This window comes from Fundulus heteroclitus, unplaced genomic scaffold, assembly GCF_011125445.2.
Source record: "Fundulus heteroclitus isolate FHET01 unplaced genomic scaffold, MU-UCD_Fhet_4.1 scaffold_271, whole genome shotgun sequence".
Classification (NCBI taxonomy): Eukaryota; Metazoa; Chordata; class Actinopteri; order Cyprinodontiformes; family Fundulidae; genus Fundulus; species Fundulus heteroclitus.
In genome coordinates this window covers 128,485-155,749 of record NW_023396680.1, presented here as the reverse complement: position 1 = coordinate 155,749, position 27,265 = coordinate 128,485, and the positions used below count along the sequence as shown (strand labels likewise).

The 27,265-nt window shown below is 40.5% G+C and overlaps 1 protein-coding gene and 1 long non-coding RNA gene across 3 annotated transcripts in view; one reads left to right on the top strand and one right to left on the bottom strand.

Annotated features, from left to right (window-relative positions):
- LOC110367594 (plexin-C1-like) overlaps positions 1 to 27,265 on the top strand; it is a 95,448-nt gene that overhangs the window by 16,159 nt on the left and 52,024 nt on the right. The window lies entirely within an intron of this gene.
- On the bottom strand, positions 23,228 to 25,845 carry LOC118559314. 2 transcript variants are annotated; one of them, XR_004928773.1, is made up of 4 exons: positions 25,834 to 25,845; positions 25,643 to 25,733; positions 23,974 to 24,065; positions 23,228 to 23,832 (listed from the first exon to the last, which is right to left on the bottom strand). It is a non-coding gene; the product is annotated as an uncharacterized LOC118559314 (long non-coding RNA). The 2 variants fall into 2 exon arrangements; XR_004928772.1 differs by lacking the exons at positions 25,643 to 25,733; positions 25,834 to 25,845 and having other exon boundaries at positions 23,228 to 23,508; positions 23,597 to 23,832; positions 23,974 to 24,293.

Below are 27,265 nucleotides of genomic sequence, written 5' to 3'. Positions count from 1 at the left end.
GTTGTCTTCCGCACATTTCCGCAGAGCATAGTTAGCACAACTCGGAGAGGACGTTGCTCCAAACAAATGAACGCCCATCCTATACTCCTGCATGCTCTGACTGAAGTCACCTCCCGGCCACCAGAGAAACCTCAATAGGTCAGCGTCTTCCTCTGGTACGTACACCTGATGGAACATGGCTTCAATATCAGACATCAAAACAACAGGCTCTTTTCGGAACCTAGTCAGCACACCAACCAAATTATTTGTCAAATCAGGACCACTTAGGAGCTGTGCATTAAGAGAAATGCCCTGGAATGATGCCGCACAGTCAAATACGACCCGAATCTTCCCTTTGGTAGGATGATAAACCCCGTGATGAGGGATATACCAAACCTTCCCATCATGTCGCTCCAAGTCTGAGATTGGCACTCCTTTTGCATAACCTCTGGATATAAGATCTTTCATGAACACAGTGTAGTCTTTGTGGAAGTCTTTATCTCTGATGAACCTTTTCTTCAAGCTTAAGGCACGTTGTTCAGCAATTACACGGTTATCAGGCATTCTTATGTCTCTGTCTTTCAAAGGCAGGGCAATACTGTAGTGTCCATCCTTCAAGGTCACGGTCTTATTAGCCAACTCCAGAAACCTAGAGTCTTCCTGTGACAGCCCCACATGCTCATCATAGCTGCTCTCAGGGAAGTCCATCTTGAACTGTTGTTTCCATAACTTGTCCAATGTAACAGCAGATATCCTGTTGGTAGTGACTGTTAATGGACAATTTGGTTTTCCACAGCATTCTTGTTCAAGTGGCCCATTCACTGTCCAACCGAGCATCGTTTTAATGGCAAAAGGTCCGTCACCTTCACTTCTGATGACCTCCAAAGGTTCTAGAGCTCTGGGCATGTTCATGCCAATCAGAAGCTCCACCTGTGCTTTTATCTCTGGTAAATGAACATCCTTCAAATGTGGCCATTTATCCAGGTCGCGTTGCTTTGGGATGTTACTCAGGTCTACAGGCATTCTGTGCTGAGTGAAGAGGTCAGGCATGTCACAATACATATTGCTGTGCAATCCAGCGATTTCCAGTTCAGGTACAATAAAGCTGTCCATCACTTTCTCTTGTCCCATGGTGCGCAAAAGAATCTTTGTTTTTCTCCCAGTGAGATTCAGCTTGTCCATAAGACCCACTGTACAAAAGGATGCTGAACTCCCTTGGTCTAGAAAGGCATATGTTTCCACTGTTCTTTGACCTTTCTTTGATTTTACTTTGACTGGCACAATGGAAAGCTTACAGTCTTGTTCCCCGGCCCCAGTAAGACCACTAGTCTGGACTGTGACAGAAGTGTTATCTGCTTCAGTGTCAAGTTTAACCTTGTTCTTCTTGTGGTGGATATGAAGTATGCTTGCATGTCTGAAACCACAGATTTTACATAAAAGGCGATTTCTGCATTCTTTGCTGATGTGCCCTGTGCACAGGCAACCAAAACACACATTATTCTTCCTAAGAAATAAAATCTTCTCATTATGAGGTTTCTTATCAAACACAGAACATAAATCCAGTTTGTGTCCACCTTTGCAAAACAAACAAATCTTCACAGCAGTCTGATGTTCTTGAGCCTCTGAAGAATTATTTCTCTCGACGGCAGAGATGGTTGTGCCAAAGCTACTTCCTCTAGTTCTTGGACGAGGACAACATTTCTCTCCATCACTTTTTTTGACTGTTAAATATGTTGATGGAGCGTCACATAGATTTCCAAAGACAGGATCTGTAGTAATTTTAACTTGACGCTCAAGGAAGAAAACGATGTCAATAAATGTAGCTCTGCAATGCTGCTTCTCCTGGATGTCACATGCTGCTGTTCGCCATTTATCTTTCAACTTATAAGGCAATCTTCTAATCACAGCAAGCATATTGGCAGGTGTATTTAATTCAGAAAGATCATAAACCTCCTCCATCGCATTGCAACATGCACGTAGAAACAAACAGTATGCCTGAAGAGCTTTTCCATCTTCTGATTTAATCAAAGGCCATGAGTGAATTTTATTCAGATAAGCAGATGCAATAATATGCACATTTCCAAAGTGCTCATACAACATAGTCTTAGCCTTTACATATCCAGCACCATCAGGCATATGTTGACAGCTTTTGACAAGTTCGCAGGGCTGACCCCTAGTGTACTGTGCAAGATAATGCAGGCAATCATCCGGATCGTCTGTCTTTCCTTCAATAACCTGCTCAAATGAATGCATAAAGGCCTGGAAATGAAGAGGATCGCCATCAAAGGGTTGAATTTCTCTTCTAGGCAGCGAAGAAAGACCTTGCTGACGTACCAACATACAAGTTAACTCGTTTTGTTTCTCCATGATGGACAACAGGGTTTCATTGGCTACTGGTTGAGCTGCTTCCTGCAGAGGCATATATGAAGCTGTCCTGGTTAGAGGATCAGGCCCCATAAGAAGAGGTGCAGGTTTTTCCCTTGTCGCATTCTGTTGCATTGTTTTTACTTGTAGCTCTGCATTTCCAAAATCTTTACTTCTCCTGGGAAGTGTCTGTGAAACAAAAGTCTTTGAATCTGCTTTAAGGAGCTCAAGAGCATTTCCTTCTGTTTTGAAATAGGATTCCATTCCGTTGGATTTCCGTGAAGCTGTGCTTTGCACTGAAGATCCAGTTTTCAGCACTTTTACTTTTGCAGCAGTTGCAGCTATTTCTGCTTCAAGCTGAAGCTGTTCTTTCCTTTTCCTCAGTTGCTCCTCTTGTTCTTCCAGAGCGTGTTTTTCTTTGAGCATATTTTGACGCGTGAGCAAGGCGGCCATTTCAGCTTCTGCCCTGAGACGTGCAGATGAAGTTGATGATACTTTAGAGCTTGACCTGCTCCCTTGATTTGAAACACTATCAGATGGCAACACATCCTCGTGGTTGTCATGCTGGGGATTAACAGACAATTCAGGTTCCATATGCTGTTGAACCTCCGCCTTTCCTTCTACTGGGGTTTTCTCTGACTGTAACATACCGGAGGATGGCCTGCTTGAGCATTTATTGTTTTCAGAAAGCCATATTTCAACATCTTCAATAAACCCCTTGTTGTATTTAGTGATGCTTGAGAACCATGTGTTTTGCTTATGTTTCTCATCAAGTGGAATTAAAGTCAGCAGCGAGTCATGCAATGCATTGGCATCCTTGGAGAGGTGTCTTAACTCATCCAACTGTAACATTACTTGTGAATAATTTTCATCATCTTTCATTAGATCTTTAAGAGACACAATTACACCTTTCATTTTATTTACATGCCTTTTCCGCTCTGTTTGGATCGTTTCAATTTTATTTGCGAGAGCTTTCTCAGTAAGAACGATAGTTCTTTTATCCTTTTCAGGTTTTTCACCAACAGATGCAGCAGATGATCCACTCATTTTATGTCATTTGCCAAAATCCAAATGAAAGGAAACTTCAAAGCATCAGCTTGCTGAACTCACGCAGAGCCACGCAAACACACACACACACCAAAATCCCGCAGCCACAGTCCAACAGCAAAACGTAGCGGGGGCGGGGTGTGTCACAACAACAGCTTCACCTGGCGGAACCAAGCTGGGTTTAAACGGCACAAAAAACGCGCCGGTTACATACCCCCGTTGTCTTCTCCTTCTCCGTCTCAAGTGATCCGCTTTCGTAGGTGTAAGATGGCGGGGTTGTGCGGGCTCGCGTCACAGTTCCTGATGTGCGAGAAGCTCCGTTGCTGTCGATTTTTTGCTGACAAATATTGGCGACAGTCAAACAAACTCTGCGTCGCCGAGCGGCTGAATAGGGGAATTCTTGTTGACGCGCTCGCTATTCAAAACTTCAGTCCAAGCTGCGGTTAAGATCCTTTTATTGTTGTTGATCTTCATAACACCAGTTGCAATGAAGCAAAAAAATGAATCCACAGGTTCAAACCGTGATCAAAGGCAAAAAGTACAAAAGGCATCCAATGCTTAAAGCGGTCAGCAAAAAGTAGACATCCCCCATCACCCACTCACTGACAACTACTCAGGTGAGCAAAACAGGTGATCTTACAATCACTGCTGACACCACGTGATCAATACCACACCCATCCACCACACTAACTATAAGCTTTGTCAAAAAGGAAAGTTTTAAGATTAGTCTTAAAAATAGATAGGTGTCTGCCTCACGGACCAAAACTGGGAGTTGGTTCCACAGGAGAGGAGCCTGATAGCTAAAGGATCTGCCTCCCATTCTACTTTTAGAGACTCTAGGAACCACCAGCAGACCTGCAGTCTGAGAGCGAAGTGCTCTGTTAGGAACATACGGGGTAATCAGAGCTCTGATATATGATGGAGCTTGATTATTAAGGGCTTTATACGTTAGAAGGAGAATTTTAAATTCTATTCTTGATTTAACAGGAAGCCAATGAAGGGAAGCTAAAATTGGAGAAATATGATCCCTCTTGTTGATTTTCATCAGAACTCTTGCCGCAGCATTTTGGATCAGCTGAAGACTTCGAACTGCATTTTGTGGACTTCCTGATAGTAAAGAATTACAATAGTCCAGCCTTGAAGTAACAAATGCGTGGACTAGTTTTTCAGCATCACCCTTGGACAGAATGTTTCTAATTTTGGCGATATTCCGGAGGTGAAAAAAGGAAACTCTGGAAACCTGTTTAATATGGGATTTAAATGACATGTCTTGGTCGAAAACAACACCAAGATTTTTTACTTTATTACCAGAAGCCAAGTTAATGCCATCCAGATTAAGTGATTGATTAAGAACTTTATTTTTTGAAGACTCTGGCGCAAAGATTACAATTTCTGTCTTGTCAGAATTTAAATGCAGGAAATTTAAAGTCATCCAGCTTTTGATGTCATCAAGACATGACTGCAGTCGAAGTAACTGATTGGATTCATCAGGATTTATGGATAAATATAGCTGAGTGTCATCAGCATAACAGTGGAAATTAATCCCATGCTGTCTGATAATTTTGCCAATCGGAAGCATATATATAGTAAATAGAATTGGTCCAAGGACTGAACCCTGTGGTACTCCACAAGTGACCCTAGAGTTTGAGGAAGATTTATTATTAACATGAACAAACTGGAATCTGTCCGACAGATAAGATTTAAACCAGCCTAATGCTTTTCCCTTAATCCCTACAGTATGCTCAAGTCTTTGTAGGAGAATATTGTGATCAACTGTATCAAATGCAGCACTGAGATCTAACAGGACAAGTACAGACACAAGTCCATTATCTGAGGCCATGAGAATATCATTGGTGACCTTCACCAGAGCTGTTTCAGTGCTATGATGAGCTCTAAAGCCTGACTGAAACTCCTCAAGTAGGTCATTACTTTGTAAATGTTCACATAGTTGATTAGCAACTACTTTCTCAAGAATTTTAGATAAGAAAAGAAGATTAGATATAGGTCTGTAATTTACTAACTCATCTTGATCAAGAGATGGTTTCTTAAGTAAAGGTTTAATAACAGCTACTTTAAAAGCCTGTGGTACATATCCATTTACCAAGGATAGATTAATCATGTCTAAAATAGGACCACTGATCAGAGGGAATACCTCCTTAAACAACTTGGTTGGGATTGGGTCTAACATACAGGTAGAAGGTTTAGATGAAGCTAAAATTTTAGATAGCTCAGAAAGCTCTACTGCTTTTAAACAGTTCAGACACTGCACAGGTTCTAAGGATTCCTCCAATGCTGCCTTACTTACTGAGGACGAGGTAGTCATGTTTGGGAGGATGCCAATTATTTTATTTTTAATGGAATCAATTTTATGTATTTTCAGTCCTCATGTCTGAGTTCAGCAGCACAACATCCTTCCAGGACGAGCATCTTCTTTCTCCAATCGTTGTGTCTGAGCCACAAGGAATTCTGCCAGCATTTTGCCAATATGAATTTTTCCCAAAATTAAATTGTCTAATAAAAGAATTGTCCATCTTATTGTCCATAATGAAGTCATTAATTAAAAGTTTTTTTCTTGACAGAGATCTAATGTTTAATAAACCCAGTTTATGTGACTTAGTGGTTGATGATGTCTCTGTGACAGGGTGCATCTGACAGTTTATGACTTTTAAGTATTTGTTCCTGTTTATCCTTATGTTTTTCTTTTTTCTGCCATGTATCATCACAGATATTCCATAATCTCCGGAAAAAGGCCTAAGATGATGCTGGAAACTGTCATGTCTGATAAATGTGCGGCCAGGGCCCGATCTGTATCACAGCGAAGTAATCTGGAAGTCCTCAGCACCAGAATGTTCAGTGATACGTAGAGGAGGAGGATCTGGGCCTCTGAGGCCTTTGGAAAATGCTGCTTTAGTCACAGCAGAATGGCTATGTGGAGAGGATGTCAACTGTAGGCCAACCTTAAATACTTTGTTCATGTTGTGAGAAAGTTCTGGAGAAGGAACTTCTGGGCTTTGTGGAGAAGGGGAGGCGGGTGCAATCTGGACCGGTTTTCTTGACGATGGAGGTTTTTGGTCCTCTCTTTGTCCTGTTGAGATCTGGGATGAATCATCATGTAGTTCTGACATAGCCTCTTTCTGTGTCATCTTTCTAGCCATCTTTATCTTGGCTTGTTCGGGCTGTACTGGGCTTATCATTTGTTTTTGCACTGGTTGAGCTTTGTTTTGGGACAAAGCTGATGGTGCATGGTTCACAGAATAGAAGATGTTTGAAATCAGCCGTTTTGCACCTGACCTATTTAGAGAGAAACCATCTCTGTTGAACAGATGTCTCCTCTCCCAAAAGATGTTAAAGTTGTCTATGAATGTTACAGTTGTTTGTTTGCATGTTTTTTCCAGCCATTTGTTTAGCATCAGAACTCTGGAAAAAATCTCATCTCCACAATTAATGGGTACATGACGGCCGCTGAGAAACACCTTGTCATTAAGGCCATCAACTAGATTTAGCAGACAAATGTAATCCTCTTTCAATACCTCTGATTTTCTTATCCGGGTGACATCGCCCAGGGCTACAGCTTGTATTATGAGTTTTTCCAAGGTCGGGCGTTCTTTCAAGATCCTTGGAAGGATGTCTGATATATCAGACACCAGGCCACAGCTCAAAGGGTTGTAAATCAGCAACTCTGTGTTTTTCTTGTTGCAGAAATGTTTAATCCCGCTTACAGATCGATTGCCTAATATCAGGGTCCTTGGCCTTGTGGCATGTCTTTTCTCTGGTAGCTTAGTGTTGACATACCTCTAAATGTTGTCATGATTCTCCTGGGTCACATTTTGGAGCAGAGCAAATCTGTTTCATAACGGAATTCCAACATTTCCAGCAGGCTTACTCCTATTATTTGTTGTGGGAACAGCCCCCTGTTGTTTCACTTGTCCTGGGACAGTTCTCTGTAGTATCAGCCAGTTTGCTTTGTCTAGGTGTGGGGTTTGTTGATCCTTTGGTCTTGCACCCAGAGTGGTCCAAGGATTCTCATTTTCCTCAGGGAGCTGTTTGTTCAATGAGTTGCTGGGCTGGTGGTCGCCGTTCAGAGTGACAGGCAGGGTTGTTTCATTTCCATACGCGCCGTTTACATCATAATTCAGTTCGAGTCGACAGATCTTCTGTTCCATAACAGCTATCTCATTCTCATTTTCCTCAGGGAGCTGTTTGTTCAATGAGTTGCTGGGTTGGTGGTCGCCGTTCAGAGTGACAGGCAGGGTTGTTTCATTTCCATACGCGCCGTTTACATCATAATTCAGTTCGAGTCGACAGATCTTCTGATCTTCTGTTCCATAACAGCTATCTTCTGTAGAAGCGCGTCAAAGTCCACTGTGGTGAGGGTAGGCATCTTTCCAAAATCAAAAATAAATCAAATAAATCAAATCACTAAATCCAACTTTCTGTGGTTTTGGCTAAGAGAAAAAAAGGAGATAAAAAGTAAAAGGCAGGAAAATGCAAGCAAGCAGGGAGCAGAGAAAAAAGCGTCCGAGTAGGCAGAGATGTGGAGACAGAAGACCACTGAGCCTGCCTGTCCTCGTCCAGCCTGTCAGCCTGTCAGTGTATCGAACCTTATTCTGTTTCATGACTCTGAGCCCGGATTCTGTTTTGGACAATCTAGCCTTTCTGATTACCCGGTTTTGACCTTGGACTGTTTAGTCGGATAACTAAGCCTGCCTGCCACTGTTTTTGCCTGTCTGAGAAATAAACATCTTAATCTTACCTGCTCACCAGGCACGTGCAGAGGGGGGTGCTAAGGGGGCTTGAGCACCTGCCCCTTTTGCTCCATGATCCCAATGTGCCCTTTTGGTCCTTTTTTTTTTAATTTTTAATTTTTTTTTTATTTGAGACGTACTGAAATTATTATTATTATCTTTTTTTTTTTGCAAGAAAAACAACACAATAAGCCCTCCGGTCACATTGTTGCCTTTACTCTTCCCTTCTTCTCCTCTCGCAGCTCCGCGGCTGCTGCTGCCGCTGTCTGACTGCCTGCCCCTTTAAATCGGCAGCACACGTGACTGTGCTCTGTGCTTTTTTTTTTAAACTCCACTCTCATTGGTTGTACTGCCTTAAATCCCGCCTTCCCGCTTTCTGATTTCTAGCGTGTGTGTGCGTGCCTGTTTGCTTGGAGCGCAAGATTTAAATTTCAATTCATACAGGGATACTGCCGTTACCACAATTAATACTTGACAACAAAACTAGTCCCAGTTAAAAAACTAAATCTTATCAGCAGTAAAATAGGTGAAAGCTGCTGAGTGCAGTTCTGTAAAGAAGCAGGAGAGACTGTTTGGATTTGTGGAACTTGAGAAATGTAAGTAACTAACATTAGCATCTCAAAATAGCATCTAATTCTGAAGTATAATGCATTTATCAACAGAGACCTAATCTGTTTTATAAAACTAAATATTCTGTGCCAGGCAGGAGTTCTGAAGACTGCTGGAAAGATGGAAAAGCAAAGACTATAGGCTATTAAAAAGTTCAGATTCTTAGCCACAGCTGTCTGAAAAAGAAAAGGTGAGGGTTCCCTTTTTACCATATTTCGTTGTTATTGTTGCTTTCATTGATTGTAGACATAATTAGAATAAAGACAAATAAAACCGAGGAACACCATTTACATTGGTTGTATTGTACAAAGATTTCCACACTGTCCATTAGTAAATGAGTGCAAACCAGAGGCAGAGTTAGACATTCTCATCACCAGGGATTTAGTTCACAACATATTTCATCATTACAAGGGTAATTTGGTACACCAAAAAAGTAAAAATTATTTAATCTGTTGATGTGGTTGCAAAATTAATTTAATACAGGCCTTTACATATCTTAAAGTTTAATCTGCTGTTCTTTAATAGTCTTACTAGTATATGCCTCTAGTATATTAATATGTTCTCATTTCAATGATGAAATGGACAATGATAGGGTTATTAAAGATAACCCCTTTTATCCTAGAATGAAAACCACACAACACAAGTTTTAGACATTTCTATAGAAAAAGGACAGAGGAACCCAAACGGAGAACTACACTCCCTTAAGGTTTAGGAACGTCTGCGCCGGGTCATCTCTGTCCTTCTGTCTTTATTATCACACATCAAAGAGGGGGTCAGGAGGGTTGGGTCAGGAGGTTTCAGGAATTTTACAACATGGGGGTGGAAAGCAAAGAAGGGAGCAAGGGATTCCTTATCTGAGAGAATCATTTGTTATTCCTGTCTAAGGTTAAATACAACAGCAACCTTCCTGAAAGCAAACTCTTAAAACAAACCAAATACCTGTAACTTGATAGAAATAAAATGATTACATTCACATTTTCCAACATTTCCCCCCTTTAAATCATTTTATTGAAAGCTTAACTTAACCTACTTCAAGTATTCTTTTCTTGCATTCTGCATTTTTAATGAGACTGTCATTTTGTTAAGCATTTAACAAGGGACAGTTAAACTATGGGGTGTACTTCTTCAAGAGGGATATGTGAAAGCATTTGATATTGAAACATTACATTTCCCATAGTTTTAGCAATCATAGACTTTAAGCATGGGATTACACAAGCAGTAAAAACACAAAAAATAATAAGAACAATAATAATAGGTGTCATTATTTTCAGTAAAAGGTGCCACCATGGTCCTGAAAAGAACCAGGAGAGAAAGTTCATACTTAGAGGAGCAACATCCTGGGACATTGCTTGTTGCAGATTCTTCAAAGCAGACATAGCTTCAGTAATATGAGTTTGCATCAGAAATGTACGTACAGCAGGAAATTCCAATCATTACACATATGCCACCTTGGCTAGCAGTTTACATGTTCAAAACCATTCTGTTTTGCAGTACCATTAAACGCATTTCACTTAATTGTTTGTTTTGTCCTTTGTTGATGTCCATCGTCATGTTTGCCAGGGTCTTCATTCTATAGTCCAATGTCTCAATTATCAGCATAGATTTACCAACTCCAAACCACGGGAAAGTGAAAGTCCTATTTTACTCCCTGTACGCCAGTGCGTATGTTCAGAGGGAACGTTGGAACCCCACATGGGATCATGGGGTTGGAACACTGAGCTGGAGCTGAGTTCTCTTCTCCTCCTATTAGAAGGATGATTTTCCTTCACAGCTTGAGCTGAGATGATAGTGTGGTCAGAAACAAACACAGGTACAAGGGCTGTCCTCAGGAAACACGTTCCGTCTCCTGCCGGCATGCTCTTAGCATACAGGTTGGGTTGTCTGGTGGATTTGGGCATCACTGAGCATACGTAACAGTTACTCATGTTCTTCTCTTCAGCCAACATCGTCACATACATCTGCCACAAGTTGTCTGGGTGATGGTCTGGGAGATTTCCCAGCCAAATCTTCATGGCAGCCATTTTTTGCTAGGTTAACAGAGATGTTAATTTTACCCAGGACTCTAAAGAACAGGGATCAGTTGGTTTCTTCACCGACGTTGAGACGAGTGGCCCTAAAAAACCAAACCCCTTTGTAAGTCGGACTTCCCCACTGTTCCAACCTTTAGGAACTTAACACTCTCTGTAACTGACAGTGGCTGAGGTGAATCCAGGAAGGTCTTTCAGCGATCATTACAGCTGTTGGCGTGGTCAGGAGCTCTTGGAATGGTCCTTCCCACCTTTGGCTCGCCCAGTCCTTCCTTCTGATGATTTTGATGAACACCCAGTCTCCTGGTCTCACTGCTTGTGGATCCTGTGGAGACAAAGGTTCTCCTGGCAGTAAATTTGCATTGGACACTTCTTTAGACTGCATCATTTCTCTCATATAGTCTGCTAGAGTTTTTTCCTTCCTCCTTAGGTGGTGTCTGTATTGTGAACAGCGGTAATTTATATGGTCTGCCATATATTATTTCAAATGGAGTCAAACCACTGCTCGTTAGAGTTATTCTCATGTACAGTTTTACTAGGTCCAGACATTCTGGCCATGGCCTCTTTGTTTCTTCCATGCACTTTTTAAGTCTGGATTTAAATGTCCTATTTGTCCTTTTCACAAGTTCTGCACTTTGTGGCACGGTGTGTTTCTTTAAGGTTATCTGTAACCTGCTTGCCAGTTGCTGAATCACCTGATTCAGAAAATATGGACCATTTTCACTGTAAATTTTCTGTGGGATGCTAAACCTTTGCATATATCTTTTAGCTACTGTCAGTGCATCTGTGTGTCAGTGCATCTGTGTGCTTTGCTGGAACTATTTCAACCCATTTTGAAAATGCATCAATCATTACCAAACAGTATTTGTAAGGGCCACTTTGTCAGTTCATTAAAATCCATATGCATCACTTCAAAAGGTTCCTTTAGTTCTGGAAACCTTCACTCTTCTGATATAAAATTAACCTGAGGGTAATTTTTAACACAAATCGTACATGCTTTACAAAAAAATATTTTTTTGTATGAATTAAATCCTATGAAATAAATCCATATGTTGCTGTATTATAGTTATCCCTCCCTTTTTGAGACATGGCAATTGCCCATGGCTCAAAAGAGCTGCTGCTTGGATTAAGATTTTAGGGAGAACTGCTCTGTCACAAACTATAGAATCATTCTGATTCATTGTTGCTAAATTTTTTACCCATATGTGTTTTTCTACAGTTGCCGCTGTTTGTCTAATTAACAAAACTTCTAGATCAATGATTTATTCTGTATTTTGCTCTAGGCAAATATCAGAAAGACTAAATTGTAATACATCTACTACATGGGGGTCTAGTGGTTGAATGAAACCAGACCACTCCAGTTGAACTTCCTCCATGGTGCTTAAACTGCTAGCAAACATGGGGGTAGTGCTGCTGCTACAGGTTTGAGCTTATCACCATGGGGCTGTAAACAACACAGAAGTCGTAAAACTAGAGCTAAGACAGTTGCTGAGATAAGTTTTACTTTTAGCTCTGTGAATTGCTGCTCTGCTTTTAAGGTCCACTGGATTGTCTCCGACATGGCCATCAGCATGTCATGAATAAAATTTAAGAAAGCTAAATTTTCTCTACATAATGTCGAATCCAAACTCTTCAATAATTACATAATCCTAAAAAGAACATCATTTGTTTTTTAGGCTCACTTACTATAGCAATTCTTCACTTCCTGTATCTTTTTACCTTCTTCTGAGATAACATGGCCTAAGTAACGGACTTGTTTCTGCACCTACTGCATTTTATCTTTGATAACTTTGTTTCCCCATTTTAGCCAAAATGATGTAGCAGCTGCTTTAAATGCAATTAGAAGGCCATCTATGTACATTAATACTTTACTTCCATGCTTTAGATTAAAGCTCTTTAAGCATGTTGAAATGGCCTGGATGAAAATTGTAGAACAGTCTACAAATCCCTGTGGCAGGCGCCTCTCTACGTATATTTTTTTTCTCTTCCTTGAAAGTAAAAACTGAGAATCTGGACATGGTCTAATTATTCCTGCATACAATGAAATGTTTATAAATGTCATTATACCCTCCTGTTCTTCATATTCTAGCCCATACTGTTTTATCTGCAGCCTGTACTTTAATTTAGGAACTATTTTAACTGGTTCTACAGTTGTCAATAATCCTACATCAGTTGGCCCTGTAGACCACAAAGCACTTGGAACACCTTTTAAATAATTTTCATTGGATTCTGATAGCAAAGAATGTTGGACTATTTTGTCTCATGCCAAATTTTGGACACGGGGTTCTGCATCGAACAGAACTTTGTGAGGCTGTTTCCATAGTTCTGTACTACGGCTATAAAGCCAGCCTGTTTTGTGTGGACACGGCTGAAAATCAGACGGTCTTTCTGCAGCTTTTAAACGTGGGTCTGTGTCTCTCCACTGCTCTTTACTGGTCTTAAACAATGACAAAAAATGTTCCCATAGTAAGCCATACAATTTTTTCATCTGTGTAGAAAGCATAACAGTAACTGCTGCAAATTAACTCCCATCTGTGTACATATTTTGTATAGCCACAATTGTAGTTTCCTGTTTCAGAAACTGTTTTTCAAACTTTTCATCTGGGGTTAAGCACACATTCATAGTGGTTTGAAGATCAGCTAACCGAGTTTCATCCTCTGGTTTTGACAATGTGCTTCTAGCATTTTGCATAAGTTTACTTTTTTCTTTTATTTGGAGCAGAGACGGTAAGCATAGTGCATAAAACACATGAGGATTTTGTTGCAGCGACATTACATGTTCTACACGGAAACCTTCATTCCACTCTGGGTGGGAAAGGAAAACTGCAATGCCTAATTTTTCCATTAAATCCCGTCCTAACAGATTAATGGGGCAAGTTGGTGACATTACTACAACCTTTCTCCCTGTTTGAGAGTCTTTTATTTCTATTACTTTTAACATCCATTCTTGGGATGTTTGACCATTTGCTGATTTTACAAAAATGGACATTTTAGAAGTTTTTAGTCCTAAATTATCTTTTATATATGTTTTATAGGCTCCTGAATCGCATAAAAGAGTAAATGGCTGTCCATTAATTATAAGCACTATGTATGGTTTTTCTTTAAATGCATTTAAAACCTCCCATGCTCCATACACATCTATTGTTTTTAATGCTCTAGGTCCCCATTTGCTCTAGCCCCTAGTCACATTTTATATGAAGAACCGCCCCTGCGGCCTCTTCCTTGTCCCCGCAGAAGAGGTGCTTGTATCTGATTGGGACATTCCCTGGACCAAATGGTCGGGTAACCCTGCAATTCCAGCACCCCCCATCTGTTTTTACTGATTTGGGCTGAAAGCCCCCTCAGTCGCTAGGACCGCCCCTGCCTCCTCGGAAACCTCCTCGACGCTGTCAAGGCGGTCCGGTGGCTTGGAAAGCAAATATTTCTTCTGGGTCACATTTCTTCTGGGCCCCCCCCCCTCCAGACGCACCACCTCCCTTTTTAGCGTTTTTCTCGGCGTGATGCACATAGGCCTATTCCATAACTGGTTACGTTACACGTTATCAGTGTAACTAAGTGTTTTTTTTTTTTTTGTTTTTTTTTAACCCACGCAGATATATGCGTCTGGAAACCTTCCATTAACAAATATAAGTATTTTTATTGTTTTATGGATCCCAAATTTCCAATTATCCGCCCTCCTGCGAAAACTGCTCCCGCGTCGTCTGCTGCTGTTCCCCATTTACGCTTCATGTTCAAATATTCCGCCTTGTGGGGTTCTGCCTTTATAATTCGCCCTTATTTTTTTCCCAATGTTTTCCCACTGACGACTGTAAGGATTGTCCGAACTCATGTCCATTTAAACCATATGAGTTATAAATTCCCTCCATGACTTGGATCCATAATTCTGGATCTTCCTGCGGAGAAATTACATCTTCTACAGTCTTTCTAGCTTCTTCTAACGACCACGGACAGAAAACTAGGATTGTTTAAGGCTACTGTGTTCCTACATTAGCATTTGCGACCTGCACCATAGGATACAATCCTTTGGACCGGTCTGTTGTTAACGGATGATCTGATTTACTCAGTCCATCTAGGTCTGCATACAGATCTGAAATATCCTTGGGGGGGTTAAGAGATTATACGGTGGTGGTCTGTCTTCTTCAGTTGCTACCATAGTTTGCGTTACTTTAGTATTGTTCTGGCGAGTTCTTTTTTATTTAGAGCCTAATTTTGTGGGAGATCAACAGGTGTTGGGGGAAGGTTGTCAGCCGGACGCGGCGGTGCTGCAGTCACCGTCGTTCCATCAGCCAACCTAACCCCTCCTGCTGCACGAGGCTGTCTCTCATCCTGCCTATTTTGTGCTTGAATTAAATTACAGCGCGCAACGTCAAGCTCTTATATAGCTATAAATATATCTATATACATACATACACACATACACATAGACATACACACACACATTTTTTATTTCCCCTTATTTTTTTTTCTTAGCGCTTATTTTTAGCCGGCACACAACGTTTTTCCATTGGTTCACCTTCAACACACACCATCTATTTTATACTTTTTCTTCCACTTCTCCAAGTATTTTTTAATATTAAGAAATATATATATGATAATATTTATTGCAATAACATTTTAAATTTACTTGGATACACAAACTTTTCATCCCCTCTGGGATTTCCCTTTCTACTTTGTGCTGAACCCATCCTAATTACTTTTGCGTTGTGTTTATCTACCTTCCAGGACCTTAATCCTGTTTTTTTTTCTTTCTTTTAAGGTACCATTCAGGACTTTAACCTGAGTTTTTTTAGCTACCTTTAATTCTACGACTGACTGAAAACCGGTCGTATTGCTTCGAGGGACTCAAACCTCTCGATTTAACTTTTCGGGGATTTTTTTTAATCACCCGTTACAAGGGACTAAAACCGCTTGCACACCTGTTCGGGGAACTTTTAATCACCCGAAACCCTGAACGACGGACTTTAACCGATCGCTTTAAAACTTACTTGCTGTGGTGTGCTTTTCTCCCGGTCGGATCCCATCAATCCCTCGTTGGCGAAAGGAGTTAACCTACGACGCTGGCCCAGCGAGGAAATTACCTCCCGGGACTTTAGACAGGTCCCTGACTCAGACCACCGGTGGGTTTCAGCGTGTCCGCTCCTCTCGTCAGCGAGCTGATATGTTGGGATCCGGGTCACGGCACCAAGCTGATAGGGTTATTAAAGATAACCCCTTTTATCCTAGAATGAAAACCACACAACACAAGTTTTAGACATTTCTATAGAAAAGGACAGAGGAACCCAAACGGAGAACTACACTCCCTTAAGGTTTAGGAACGTCTGCGCCGGGTCATCTCTGTCCTTCTGTCTTTATTATCACACATCAAAGAGGGGGTCAGGAGGTTTCAGGAATTTTACAACATGGGGGTGGAAAGCAAAGAAGGGAGCAAGGGATTCCTTATCTGAGAGAATCATTTGTTATTCCTGTCTAAGGTAAAATACAACAGAACCTTCCTGAAAGCAAACTCTTAAAACAAACCAAATACCTGTAACTTGATAGAAATAAAATGATTACATTCACATTTTCCAACAGACAACCATTCATAGATCAGTTTTAGTGTCACTAATCTTACTTAAAGTACAGTATTGGGTCCTCCTTGCTCCTTATGTATTAAGATTTACTGCACATTTAAACATTGAAATCTCACTATTGTTAGGGAAATAATTAGTTGTCTGAGAGGATGTAGGTAAGGAGAAGCTGTTATCTACACTTCAGATATATGATGTAAGAAATGTGTTTGGAATGTTAAGATAAATTACATGAAATGGGCTACACAGAGCAACTACAACCCAGTAGTACATTTTCGAAGTTTGAATTTAATATTTGAAATGCTGTCAGTGCCAGTGACACTTCTACTTCCAGTGCAAAGTAAATACAATAAATGTATTTGCAGTCCCTTGAATGTATAATTTTGCTGTTTTATGATGCTGACAGAGTATCTTAGATTAAAAAAAAAAGAATAAGGGTGGGGTTTATCTCTGCACATTTCTATATCTTCAAAAGTAAATACAGGATATATCTAGACAACAGACATATTTTGAATATATTTGGTTTAATAGGCACGTATTTACCATCAGTCTCTGTTGCTGGTAAGTTCAAATGCAAACTTTTTCAAAGTGGGAAAAAGTCCCAATTTGACATTGATCAGATCCTGTGATGCTTTAAAGATAAACAAACAGCATCTAGTGTGTGTCATGCTTATAAAATTTGTATAAATTTAGCAAATAATGCTGCCTTTTCTTTTTAGACAGGCAAAACGCATCCTAATGCTCAAATCAAGCATCAAAAAATAGGAGCATGCATATTGCATAGGAACAATGAAGCTTTGAACCAATAGTGTCCCTACCAAAGTTAAAATCAAACCTACACCCTTGATTCCATGTTACATTCTTTATAGCATGGGTTAGTACAGTTCAGCCGGTTGTATAGCATGGTGTGTTTCTGTATCATGTTTTAAATCTGTGCCCCATGTGCCCTCTTTTAACTTTGAGCACCTGCCCCTCCAACGGTCTCTGCACGTCCCTGCTGCTCACTGGTTTGAATACTGGGTCCTCTGTCTCTAGTTCATGACAAAAATCCTTCACATCTGCCCTGAATCCGTCACATTCACAAGAAAGCTGGAAGAGCCACTGAGGCTCCTCCAAGGACCCACCTGGATGAGTTCTTTGTGGAGAACTTTGGAGATATTCTTCAGGTCCAGAACCTCACAGTGACCACAGTTTTGCTCAGGTGAACCGCATCTGATCAGTGTGTCGTTGTTCACAAATGGTAATAAAACATTAACAGTGAAAGTTTCGTTCCAGGCAGCATTCATAGAGACTCGGTAAAACTCATGACTGTTCTCTTGGTACGGGTTCTTTAAGATCCCTCTTTGGGTCAGGCTGTGGATCAGAACCAGGTCATGGCTCAGCTGGTAAAGTTCTAGGTTTACCAGCTGGTCGGGTATAAACATTATCTTTCAGTGTTGCACCGTTCCTTTCCCAGTAGTCATTTTCAGTTTGGGGGCTCTGTTGCTGCATATCTATCAGGAGGTCTGTTGTCAATGTTTGTTTAGCTTTTTCTTGTGCAGCTAGAATGTGCGCAGTTCCTGCTACAGCTTCCTTTGCTATTTGATCAGCAATGGCGCTGCCTAGTGATACTTCATCTTTTCCGTTTGTGTGAGCCGAACATTTGCAAAACGCAATTCTTTTTGGCAGTTGTACAGCTTTTAATAGTTCAATAAGTAGTTTAGCATGTGTTACAGGTTTGCCAGTAGATGTTACCATGCCCCTTTGTTTCCAATATTGTGCAAACGTGTGTACCGTTGAGTAAGCATATTGGCAATCTGTATATATTGTGACTGCTTTATTTTTTCATTGCTGTACAGGCCTCAGTTAATGCTACTAGTTCTGCTGCTTGTGCAGAATAGGAAGATGGTAGTTGCGCAGCTTTAATGATTTTATCTTTTGTTACTACTGCAAAGCCTGTAAGAGTTTTGCTTTGCTCATTTTTCCGTAATGAACCGTCCACATATAATGTTTCTCCTTCAGTTAGAGGTTGAACTTGCAGATTTTGGAGCCAGATCGGTCTCGATATTCACAAATACACATATGTGATTCATACATGCACAGGACAAGATCCATGCATGCACAGCCCGATTCATGCAAGCACAAAAAAATCCACGCACGCACAGGACAAGATCCACACATGCACAGCCCGATTCATGCAAGCACAGCCCGATTCATGCAAGCACAAAAAAATCCACAAATGCACAAAAACAATCCACACATCCACAGTTCGATTCGAGTTAGACATTGGGAGCTCAGAGACCAAGGAGCGCTGCGGGCGGATCCGGAGCGACTTAAAGGGAGCAGAGAGACCGGGGGGTGGAGGCGGACACCTGAAGCTCATGAGCAAACACCTGCTGCCCGCTGAAGCCTGAGAGCACATTGTGCTCATACTACGCGTTTCCTGAACAGGTTGAATGTGATTGGCTTATGAGTTAGTCACCCCACGTGGAGTACTTTCCAGTAATTGGCTTATACAAGGGAGGCTTCTGATTGGTTGCAAACCATTCTCTTTTTAAAAAGATGTACGCGTGAATCAGCGCACGCAGGGTAGTCTCAAAAATGCACACACAAATGCAGTGAAGTTTAAAGATCAGAGCTGTGCATGTCCTGTGTGTGCATGGATTTTTTGTGCATTTGTGGATATTTTTGTGCTTGCATGAATCGAACTGTGGATGTGTGGATTTTTTTGTGCATGTGTGGAATTTTTTTTGTGCTTGCATGAATCGGGTTGTGCTTGCATGAATCGGGCTGTGCATGCGTGGATCTTGTCCTGTGTGTGCGTGGATTTTTTGTGCATTTGTGGATTTTTTTTGTGCTTGCATGAATCGGGCTGTGCTTGCATGAATCGGGCTGTGCTTGCATGAATCAGGCTGTGCATGCATGGATCTTGTCCTGTGCATGTATGAATCACATATGTGCATTTGTGAATATCGAGACCGATCTGGCTCCATAGAAGATCATTTCTGCTTTTTGCGTTTTGCTCAGGTAGCTCCTGGCAGTTGTGCTTATCTCCATCATCAGGAAGTGGTAACAGTTTAAAGTTGTGCATCTTTCAATAGTTAAATGTGGCTGCGACAGTAAGGTTGCCTTGCATGATAAGTGTCGAGCTGGGGACAGAAAGGTCATGTTTGTTTGCTTGCAGTAATAAAGCTGACACTGCATGTGGAACTTTTAATGTTTTGGGATGGAATAAGACTATACCAGCATTGGCTTCTACGGCCATAGATTCTGCTACTACGACTTGAACACAGTGTGGTAATGCACAGGCCACACTGTCCATTTTAGATGAAAAATATGCTACTGGCTTGAGTTTGTGTCAGGTTCAAACACCTAAAACATTCATTTAACAAACACAAGGAAGAGAGACAGAAGTCAGTTATAAATCTTGTAAGGAGAGCGAACAAAGACATGCTTAATTACAAATCTCCTTCTCGCTCTGAAGCATACTTCATTGCCTCCTCTCTTTTTATTATCCAAAGGAATCCCTGGTTACATTGTCAAGCTAAGGGGTAGGGAGAAGCAAAGCAACTCTGTGACCTTTGAGATAATACCAAGCAGTTCACACAGTACAGTTATGCGTAAGCACTCCAGGTGGCTAAATACAGTTCTTAAGAGTTTCAAAAATATTCAGAAAAACACTTATTATCATCACAACATATTTCTCTGCTTTCTGCAAGCCTTCTGCAACTATTAAAAGGAGAGAGAGAGAGAGAGAGAGAAAATCATTACACATACATAGTAAAATAAAATGGTAACCACTGGTCTATGTTTTCCAGTAAATATATGATACAAACAATTAACACAGAGAGAGAGAGATATCAGTCACATGAAATACACTTTAATATCTGAATAACCTAAAAGCTGTGTGAAGCTGACACCCCACCCACGTCAAAAAATTCAGCAAATAGTCTGAATGGTTAGTGCTCCGTTTGTGCAGGTTTGTGCCGTTGAAATTTTCGTTTGTGCAGTTTTGGTTTCGGAGATATTAAAAATTATTTTTTAGGTCATCTAGAGTTCACCATCCCCCCATAGCGCTCCACAACAAACCAAAGTGGGCTAGTTCGTTAGTGCTCCGTTTGTGCAGGTTTGTGCCGTTGAAATTTTCGTTTGTGCAGTTTTGGTTTCGGAGATATTAAAAATTATTTTTTAGGTCATCTAGAGTTCACCATCCCCCCAAAGCGCTCCACAACAAACCAAAGTGGGCTAGTTCGTTAGTGCTCCGTTTGTGCAGGTTTGGTTTCGGAGATATTAAAAATTATTTTTTAGGTCATCTAGAGTTCACCATCCCCCCATAGCGCTCCAAAACAAACCAAAGTGGGCTAGTTCGTTAGTGCTCCGTTTGTGCAGGTTTGTGCCGATAAAATGAGCCTTTGTGCTGCTTTGGTTTCCGATTCAAACTGTATGCTTTATACTTTCAGGTGATCACCTGACCAACTGAATTGATTACACGTGCATAAATTTCACCTGCTGCTGCTGTTTCACGCTGTTTTTGAGCCTGTAAATTCTTGTCAGCAATTTAGTCTGGGACAAAGGTAAATCATATGTTATTGCCAACATTGGAAAAAACGTATGTCTTTTTGATATATTTCTACTGATAAACTAGTAACATTACTATGAAGTTGTGTCATTTACCGAGCCTGTTTTCCCCCCTACAGCGTTCTTATTAAATTATTTATATATTCCTGCTTATTGACAAAGATCTCTTGGGAAACGTGTTTATATTGTTTTGTTTTTTTTAGTTTCCGCTGTTAGAAGTATGCTTATTTTATATAGTGGCTTGGTTGGCACATGGAAAGAAAAGTGATTATTCAACAACAGCAAGCCATGAAGTCGACACATGAAGGCAGTTTCACCACGAGTCCCATCTCATGGATCTCAGCCTCCTGACTGAGGGGAGAGGCTGGAACAGTCCATGTGCAGGATGGCTGGCGTCCTTAATGATGTTCTTCATTGGTGTAAAAAGATGTGGTCAGATCTACCGTTTGGTCTCACTTTTCTCAAGAAAAGCAGTTATTAATTTTGTATTTTTCTTTTGTCATGCATGTTATTTAAGCTGCTATTGTAAAATGTCTTATTGTTTTGTACTTTATTCCTTTAATAAATATTACGATTTATTCTGTCTCATTTAAAGAACCTTACTTTAGGCAGCAATGTCAAGTAACCCACCAATACATTTACCTTTCTCCAAAGTAATTTAATATTATCCTCTCAGAAATGAAGGGGGGAAGCACCTGCCTATACACACGCCTTGCTCAAAACCTCACGATCTGCAACCGTTATGATATGCTTATAACTTCTGAAACTATTTTACCTGTTACTTATATTGTATTTTAAAATAACTGGGCTTTTTTTAAGGTGGTTTTGATAATACTATTCACATCGTGGACAGTTATTTTCCGCATATTCGGCAGCAAACGGGTAAAAAAAAGCCAATGAAAAAAACGGAAGTGCACAGCACGTAGGCAATTGAACTAAGTAATTTGGTTCAATTGAACCAAGTAATTTACTTTTGTTTAACATTTGAAATGCTTCAAATCTTAATTTGCAATTTCTCACCTTAAATGTAAGAATTTTTAGAACGGCATTAAGCGTTTGGCAAATTTGATATATAAAGTCGTGAAGATTCTTTTTTTTTTTTTTTTTTTAAGATTCTGCAAGTTTATATATGAAGTCCTCACGCAATGCCATAGGGAGTGACACCACCCAGTGAGCCAGTGATCTTGTCTAGGCGGCAAGAGCATTAGCCTTTAAAACTTTGAATAGTCTTATTTATTTATTTTTTGGCTTAAAATTGACATTTTTGGAATTTTTTGGACATCTGTCAAATGAGATTTTTGGAACAAGGTAAGAGAATAAATAGTGGGATATTCTTGGTTAAATGCCATACATACAGGGCTAGCTGCCACATGGGAGTAAATCCTAGCACCAAATAAGTTATTTTTAGTCACACTTGCACATGACAACTATGTCATATTTAGCTAACTTGGCCAGGGGATCAGGAAGTTAATTTCATACACTGCAATGCATATTTCTGGAAATCCACAATTCAATTACATTTTAAGTCCAGACTTGAATTTCTTGAAACATTCTGCAAGGCTTCACAATGATTAGGTGATTAGGCACATCTGTAGACTCCAGAGCTAAGACACATTTTTAAAGTTGAACTGATACTTTAATTGAACATTAACAAGTAGTAAAAATGCATAAATGCCATCTAGAATTACGTAAGACAACTAAGGTTTCGAGTTGTAACAATTCTATAATATTAATTTTTCATGGCATGACAGATATTATAGGCCAGCATGTTTGATTTAATGCTAATCAGTCTTTTTATTCTTTAACTAGATGCCTCGACAGCCATCCGTAGACAGGGATTCCCTTTTTGCAGTTCTCTGCACTTCAAAAGAGGCCATCTTTCTAAATGGCAAAATAGCCACTCCAGCTGCCACTATTTGGAGAGAACTAAGTCAGCAGCTGGAAAATAAGATGTCTCCAAAAGCCCTGTACACTTTTGTAAAGTTAAACAGACACAACATCTGGTCATGTTTGGAGATCAATGAGCAGGAAACTGATCCTGAGAGCAGTGTGGACACAGAGTTTGATTCTGGCTCCATTTCTCCTGGACTGGACAGCTGCTCAGTTTTTCAGCTTGAAGTCCCTTTTGAGGAATGGATGAAATTTGTACCTGAAAAAGTACAATACAATGACAAGTTTTCATCATCCGGCAAAAGGGAATATCTGATTTTGAAGCCAGGCACTTGGAGTCATGTAATCAACCACCTGATCTGGAAAAAAGTTAAAAGTACATGCACATTTGTGTTCCAGAGAGCAAAAGTTTATTCATCTAGAACCAGCAACTACTTAGACATTAAGGGCTTCTGTAAAGAGTGTCAAGGCCATGTTAAAATGACATGTGCCAGAGAACCAACAGTCAACAGCCCAATGGTTCTCGAGTGTTCCATCGAAGACACTGATATCTCCCTGCACACTGGCCGTTCCAAGAGGTTCATGTCTGGAGACCTTCGTGCACAGATTTCAAAAGAGCTGTGTGAGGGCAGGATGGAGCCGGCTGTATGGAGGTCAGCGAAGGCATCAGATTTGATGGATATTGGAGATCCTGAGCCAAGTCACCTACCAAATTTGGCGACCCTACGAAAAGCAAAGCAAGAGAGAAGAGATTTGGAATTAGGTGACAAAGATCCAATTTTGTCTTTGCAATTGCTAAAATATAGCACACCTCACAGTGGTTGTATAAGAGACATTGGTCTAGACAAGTTCTTCTGCCACTATTGGAGTCCAACTCAGCTCCATGTGTATAGAGCATTGTCCAAAAAATGCCCCTCTGTAGTTTGCTTTGATGCAACAGGCTCGGTTGTGAAAAGACTTGTGAGACCAAATGGTACATCTGGCCACATCTTCCTTTATCAGGGCGTTCTGACAGGGGACAATTCCTCAGTCCCAGTTGTGCAAATGCTGTCAGAGAGACACGACATTAATGCTATTGCAACATGGCTGACAGAATGGCTTCGTACGGGTGCTGCTGTACCAAAGGAAGCCGTGAGTGACTTTTCTCTGGCTATTCTTAGTGCATTGGTGAAGGCCTTCACTCCTTACCCTGATCTGAAGACGTACATCAACGAATGCTTCCGTGTGCTACTTGGGAACCAGTCTGGGAAACTTCCGCCTTGTTTTATCAGGGTGGATGTCTGCACCAAACAATAAGGCAATTAAAGTATACAGGCTTATATAACGCAGAAAACATACCCAAACTAAAAACAATAGCAAAAAACCTGCCAAAAACAAATAATCACACGGTTAGCCTCTAAAATCGAACAACACTGTAAGGAACAATCTCCTAAAACGTTCCTTTGTCCACCTAAACTAAACCTTTAATTAGGCTGAAGGACCACTCCAATTTTTACTAGCTTTATGCATGAAGTGGGAAATATTGTTCAACTATGAACATATTGACTGTGTTATCAGCTGAAAGTATAAAGCATACAGATTGAATTAGAAAAGCCTATTCAATTCAATTCAATTAAATTTTATTTATATAGCGCCAAATCATGAAACATGTCATCTCAAGGCACTTTACAAAGTCAAGTTCAATCATATTATACAGATTGGGTCAGATTATACAGATTGGTCAAAAATGTCCTATATAAGGAAACCAGTTGATTGCATCAAAGTCCCGACAAGCAGCATTCACTCCTGGGGAACCGTAGAGCCACAGGAAGAGTCATCTGCATTGTACATGGCTTTGCTGCAATCCCTCATACTGAGCAAGCATGAAGCGACAGTGGGAAGAAAAACCACCCATTAACGGGAAGGAAAAACCTCCGGCAGAACCGGGCTCAGTATGAACGGTCATCTGCCTCGACCGACTGGGGTTACAGAAGACAGAACAGAGACACAACAAGAGAAACAAAAAAGCACAGAAGCACACATTGATCCAGTAATCTGTTCTACATTAGATGGTAGTAGCGGGTGAGCCGTCTTCTCTGGATGATGTCACAGTTAACAGAACACCAGACCAGGTGTACCTACTATGAAGAAAAAGAGAGAGAGCAAAAGTTAAAAGCTGAAATGACGACAGTCATTTCAATGTAATACAATGCAAAACTGAAGAACAGTAGAAATCAGTAGAGTGAGAAAATTAGACCCTGATGTCCTCCAGCAGCCTAGGCCTATCACAGCACAACTATAGAGATAGCTCAGGGTATGAGCCACTCTAACTATAAGCTTTGTCAAAAAGGAAAGTTTTAACATTAGTCTTAAAAATAGATAGGGTGTCTGCCTAAAAAAATAGACCAATTTGGTTTGTTTTGTATTGAGCTCAGCACAAAAAACGTAGCGCTCCGCAAAAACTATTGGGCTGCAAATCTTAATTAAACATTTGAGTTTACTCCAAGCTTGTCGTCGATAATTGAAAAAAAATATGGTTGCTATTGCCCTGGTTATATAAGACTTGTGAATTATGAATCAAGCTTTAAAAAAAACGAAGAGCTCCAGTTCATTTTGCAGTGTCGGGCTCTGATGACTTCCACTGTCGAAATAAAATTCATAATATCTCCGAAACCAAAGCAGCACAAACGCCAATTTTAACGGCACAAACCTGCACAAACACTTGGTAGACAAAAAAAGTAGACCAGTTTGGTCGGATTCGAAGCAAAATGGGGGGGGGGATGGTGAACTCTGGATGACCTTAACAAATATTCTTTAATATCTTCAAAACCAAAGCAGCACAAACCAGCACAAACGAGGCACTGAAAAAGTAGCCTACCGTGGTTTGTTTTGGATCAAGCTCAGCACCAGCAAAGAAAGAAAAACTTAGCGCTTTGTTTTGAAGCGGCGGGCTGGGATGACGTCATCGTCTGAAATTAAAATTCATAATATCTCCGAAACCAAAGCAGCACAAATGACAATTTTAACGGCACAAACCTGCACAAACGAAGCACTAAAAAAGTAGCCTACTTTGGTTTTAGATCCAGCTCAGCACCAGCAAAGAAAGAAAAACTTAGCGCTTTGTTTTGAAGCGGCGGGCTGGGATGACGTCATCGGCTGAAAGTAAATTTCATAATATCTCCGAAACCAAAGTAGCACAAACGAAAATTTCAACGGCACAAACCTGCACAAACGGAGCACTAACGAACTAGCCCACTTTGGTTTGTTTTGGAGCGATATGGGGGGATGGTGACGTCATCGGCCAAAATTATAACTTTTAATTTCTCAAAAACGAAAGTTGCACAAACGAAAATTTCAACGGCACAAACCTGCACAAACGGAGCACTAATGAACTAGCCCACTTTGGTTTGTTTTGGAGCGATATGGGGGGGATAGTGAACTCTAGATGACCTAAAAAATAATTTTTAATATCTCAGAAACCAAAACTGCACAAACGAAAATTTCAACGGCACAAACCTGCACAAACGGAGCACTAACCATTCAGACTATTTGCTGAATTTTTTGACGTGGGTGGGGTGTCAGCTTCACACAGCTTAACCTAAACCTTAAAACTAATTAGTAGTAAAGAGTAAATAGGTGATAAATGCAATGAACATAGTAAGTAACATAAAATATGTGGAAAATAGTAAAAATACTTCTATCATTTCCCCCTTTTATAATGTATTACTCTTTTTCTCACGTCACTTCAGGCAGCCACTTCGTTAGTTTTTCAGCTGGAAGGTCATTTTTTGAAGGTAAATACATTTATACTCAGGGTTCAATTTACAACAGTAATCCATGTGTAAATACTTTAGGATTAAAAAACAAGTCAGGAAAGTGGGTTGGATAAAAGGTACCTGGCTCTTCATCACTGTTTTCAACATCGTCATCGTGGGCTAACTGTGGATACATCTATGCCATTTTGTCCTCCAAAGGGGACGAGACGATTCAACAAAGAACGGAGACAAGGAATACAACAACATCCACACAAAACCAGAATAGCAGTAAACACTGCAATGGAAACTAAAATTGATGCGACCAGAGCTTTATACTTCCCAAACATGTTTAGCCACTGATCCCACATGATTGTGTCTACTCCAGAATGCTTTTCCATCTTCTTATTGAGAGTGTGCAGGCCCTCTATAGCCTTGGTCAGGCTACCGTCAGCAGCAGTGTTGTAAGGAATGAATGTGCAGCACTGTTCTCCAAAAATAGCACAAACACCTCTATTTTCTGCCAGCAGCATGTCTAGAGCAATTCTGTTCTGGAAAGACATCAGTGAGGTTGCAGTTAACTGATCATGTACTGCTTCAAAACTGCTTTGTGTCCAATTACCTAATCTCTGGACGTTGTAGTGGATGTAATTGTCCTGTCTACATTTTTATTGGTCCTGCATCCCCCGGCAGAGAACCAATTCAAAACCTGTAGCTATTTGATCTGCTAGTTTATATTCATCAGGAAC